Genomic DNA, 4,785 nt, shown 5'->3' on the forward strand with positions numbered 1-4,785 from the left:
ATAGGTACCTGGAAGACAAAGGGATTGAGGGGTACAGATAGGAGTAGAGGTAGATCATAGGGATAGTCTGGGACCACTGCTCAGGAAATGGGCCTGATGGGCCGCCGAGGGGGTGGACCGCTGGGCGAGATGGACCTCTGGTCTGCCTCAGCGGAGGCAACTTCTTATGTTCTTAGTAAAACATAATATTCAAAAATTGATGGGAGCTGACGCCAGTATTTGATTACTTTAATGCTCTTCACTTGGCGATGCAAACTCACGATGCCGCTGCATGTATTATCGTGCCGGCTTCGAACTATGAACATATCACACTTCTCCCGCCGTATTTGCTGTGATAGGGGATTAAGAGAACCGCTGATGCAGAAAAACCACACATAAATTTTTCATATGTTATTCGCTGTTTTCTATTAAAAAACCATCGTGAATAGGGTGAAACCGCGAATAACATGGTGGGCGACCTGGCCTGTTCCTGAAGGAGAGGCAAAACACGGTGAAGAAAGTGCCGGGAATCGGCGGTTTTCTCCGTAAACGCTTGGAATCGGCGATTTCTCTATGCAAGCTGATGTAATTTGGGGGGAGGAGCCAGCAAGCTAGAAACCGTGAATAATCGAAACTGCGAATGCTGAAACCGCGAATACGGAGGGAGAAGTGTACACCGATCCTTAAGGGATTTATATTGGTTGCCTGTCAGTGTCCACATTGAATTCAAGGTCCCGGTGCGTAATTTTCAGACTGTTGAAGGATAATTGTCCCCTCGTTTTAGGCTCATTATCGCACACTCATCAGTCAGTACGTGCGTTACGATTAGAGGTTACCAGAAGTCCGGATTTACCTGGACATGTCCTCTAGAGAATGACACGGGGGAAAATTCTGTCCCCGTCACTGTCCCGTCCCCGGACCACCATCCTCTGCACCGCCCCGTCCACGCTGGTCCTTTCACCGCCCCGTCCCTGTCTCTGCAGTCCTCTTCACCGCCCCGTCACCGTCCCCACTGTCTCTTGCACTGCTCCGTCACCGTCACTGTCTTCAGCGTCTTCTCCTCTCCATCCCCCCATCCCCAGCACCCTTCACACGGTCCAGCAGCTCCCTCCCGCCGGCCAGCCGTGCAATTTCCTCTCTCCCTCCCTCCCTCCCTCCTTTTCCCTTACCTTTTCTTCTTGAAACTGGCGATTTCTATAAGGCTACGAGCTGTATTACAGCCGGAGCCTTGAAGTCGCGTCGGGTTGCCTGCTAGAAAAGTCTCCTCCGATGTAACCGGAAACAAGAAGGAGACTTTTTCCAGCAACGCGACACGACGCGACTTCAACACTCCAGCTGTAATACAGCTCGTAGCCTTATTCTAGAAATCGCCAGTTTCTAGAAGAAAAGGTAAGGGAAAAGGAGGGAGGGAGATGCATGGACGGCCGTTGGGAGAGAGTGGGCTGCCGGATCGAACGCTCGTTCACCGCGCATTCACTACTTGTTCACCGCCCCGTGCTACCATTCATCGCTCCACGGGGCGGTGAATGGCCTTGTCCCCGAACTCGCGGGGACCTTTTTGTTTGGTCACCGTTTTGGCGGGTAACAACCACCGTGTCATTCTCTAATGTCCTCTTTTGGTGTCCAGATGGCTTTTCAAAACCCGACACGTTGTCTGGGTTTTGAAAAGCTTCTTCTTTGGGGCAGGTTGAGGGAGCAGGGCTGGGGCGTGATGTGGACGGAACTGGACAGGCCTGGGGGGCGGGCCTATGGGTCCAGATTTTATTTATCTAAAATCTGGTCACCCTAGTTATGACCCACGGATAGGATGTGCCTGGATGTACCACCTTTGAGTGTAGTGAGGTTATCAGGGACTTGTAAAGCAATGCTGTCTGTACAGGGTCCGGTTTGTTGGAATGCAATATCCTTTGGAGCTAAGACAGGCCTCGACTATTTTACAGTTTAGAAAGAGGTTGAAAACAGTCTTGTTTGAACGCGCTTTTGTTAGTTGAGAAGGGATATTGGTCGTTAGTCAGTCTCTCGATTTGCAGAAGTGATGTTGGGTTCTGATGTTATTATGACCTGAATTGTAATATATAACAGGTTTGTGTGTTTTTAATTGCAGAAGAGTATGTTTGGGGAAGGGGTAAAACACGGACCTGACGGACCTCGCGGATCTAAACCCGCATGGCCTTAAAAATCTGAGGTCCGTGCCCGTGCCACTTGTAGTTTCTGTCTCTGACAGACCTCGATGAGATTTTAGCGCTGACGGATCCGTGTCAGCATAGGGAGGGAAAAGTATTAGGATCCGTCAGCGCTAAAATCTCATCGAGGTCTGTCAGAGACAGAAACTACAAGTGGCACGGACACGGACCTCAGATTTTTAAGGCCGTGCAGCTTTAGATCCGCAAGGTCCGTCAGGTCCGCGTTTTACCCCTTCCCGTATGTTTGTGTATTAGCTGTAGTTATAGGCAGCAGCACGCAGCTTTGTTTGGGGGGGGGGGGGGCCCAGGAGCTCTGCCCTGGTGCATGACATATCAATAGCTCCCGAGTCCCCCACCCACCTCCTCCTGGCGCTTTAGTTTTAAATCTTCAGCAGCCGCTGCGCAGTGTCCGTGTTTGCAAAATCCATCCGGACACCCAGAGAGTCCTCCGGGTTTTCCTGGATGTCTGGTAACCTTACTCGGATGTCCTCCAGGCACAGCCATGAGCTCTGGCTGAGCCAGGTCTGTGTAAAACCCGGACAAAGTCCGGGTCTGCAAAATCCATCGTGCCCGGGTAAATCCTGACAGCTGGTAACTCTAGCCTCTATGCATGGGAAGGGGAGGGGCTAGTAATAGCTCTATGCTTCCAAAACTAGGCTGTCACACTAGGAAGGTTGGTTGCACATTATAATCTTAGATTAGGATCATAATGGATCTGTTATTATTGCCTCCTCGTCTTTCCTGCAAACATGCTTGGACAGAAAGAGCAAAAACTTTAATCAATTAAAAAAAAAATTAAAAAATTTCAGCAACAACACTTTCACATCATGGTATAAACCGATTACATATTTGAAAGCAGAGCCACTCCCTGCGTTCGCAAAGCTTTTGGCCAGGGCTGGTTTGCTGAGCTTAGGCTGTGGCCTGAGTTTGGGGCAAAAACGCCACATCCTGAACTTAGCATTCTATTGCTGCTCCGCAGTAGTTAAGGACGTAATACTAGAAACGGAACCTCAAATTTGGCACAACAACCCAAAAAAATAACGTTTTGCCGCTACTTTACAAACCACACTCAAACCCTCCTCCTTTTGCAAAACCACGATAGTGATTTTAGCGCAGGCTGGTGCGCTGAACGCTCTGTGCTGCTCCCAACGCTCATAGGAACCCTTTGAGCGTCGGAAGCAGCGCACTGGCCTGCGCTAAAAAACGCTATTACGGTTTTGCAAAAGAGGGGAACGTTAGGTGTTGTTTGTTTCATAGCACCTAAATTAGGCACGGATCCGCCATATTCAATTAACTGCATTACATTACATTACATTAGTGATTTTTATTCCGCTTGTACCTTGCGGTTCAAAGCGGATTACATAAGAAGAGAACTGGACATTTCCAGGAGGGTACATGACATTGGAGAATACAGATTGAGGATATAGACTTAATAACAGAATGATGGTAAAGACTTAATAACATCGGAAGATGTTTTGAACAGCAGTGTTATGATTTTGGGGGGGATGAGGTGAGGGAGATTAGGTAGATTGTATATACTTTTTGAACAGCAGTGTTTTGATTTCTTTACGGAAGGTCGGATGTTGTGGTTAACGATCTGGTGATGGAAGGTTCGAGTTTTGCTGTATGTGTTGCCAGGAGGCTATCATAAAGCTTTTTGCGATGAGTCCCCTTGAGTGGTGGGTATGAGAATGATGTCAGTGTTCTTCTTGTTCTGGGTGGAAGGTTACGGTTTAGGCGATCGTTTAGATAGGTAGGTGCAGTACCGTTAATTACTTTGAAGAGTAGACAGTATAGTTTGAATTGAATTCTGGCTCGAATCGGTAGCCAATGTGAGTCTAGGTAGGCGTTGGTGATGTGGTCAAATTTTCCGAGTGAGTAGATTAGTCTAAGAGCTGTGTTCTGAACGGTTTGAAGTTTTTTGATCATGTTTGTAGGGCATGGTAGATATAGGATATTGCAGTAGTCCACAAGACCTAGTACCAGGGATTGTACAATGATCCTGTAGTGTTCTTTGTCAAAGAATTTCCTTATTTTTCTTAAGTTGCGCATTGTGAAGAATGCTTTTTGGGTAGTTTTGTTGATTTGAGTCTGCATAGTGCAGCATCTGTCTATCAGCACTCCCAGGATTCTGAGTGAGGTCTGGATTGGGTATTTGGTTGCTTTAATTTCTAGGTCTGCTATGGATGGGTTTTTATCCGTTTCAAGCATTAGGACTTTGGGTTTGTCCGAGTTTAGTTTCAGTTTGTGGTTTGTCATCCATTTTTCTACTTCGTCCAGAATTATTTCCAGGTGTCCTGTTGAGGTGTGGTCTTGGGTTTCGAAGGGGAGGAGAATAGTTATGTCGTCTGCGTAGCTGAATGATGTTACATTTAGGTTGTCTAAAGTGGTACCGAGGGAGGAGATGAAGAGATTGAATAGAATGGGCGATAGTGGAGACCCCTGCGGGACTCCGCATGGATTTGACCATGGGTTAGATTTCGTGTTTTTTGTCTTAACTCTGTACGTTCTTGTTTTAAGGAATCCTTGGAACCAGTTGTAAACCACCCCTGAGATCCCGATTGCATCAAGTATCTGGAGTAATATGGTGTGATCAACTAGATCGAAGGCGGCAGAAAGATCT

The sequence above is a fragment of the Geotrypetes seraphini genome, chromosome 12, assembly GCF_902459505.1.
Source record: "Geotrypetes seraphini chromosome 12, aGeoSer1.1, whole genome shotgun sequence".
Classification (NCBI taxonomy): domain Eukaryota; kingdom Metazoa; phylum Chordata; class Amphibia; order Gymnophiona; family Dermophiidae; genus Geotrypetes; species Geotrypetes seraphini.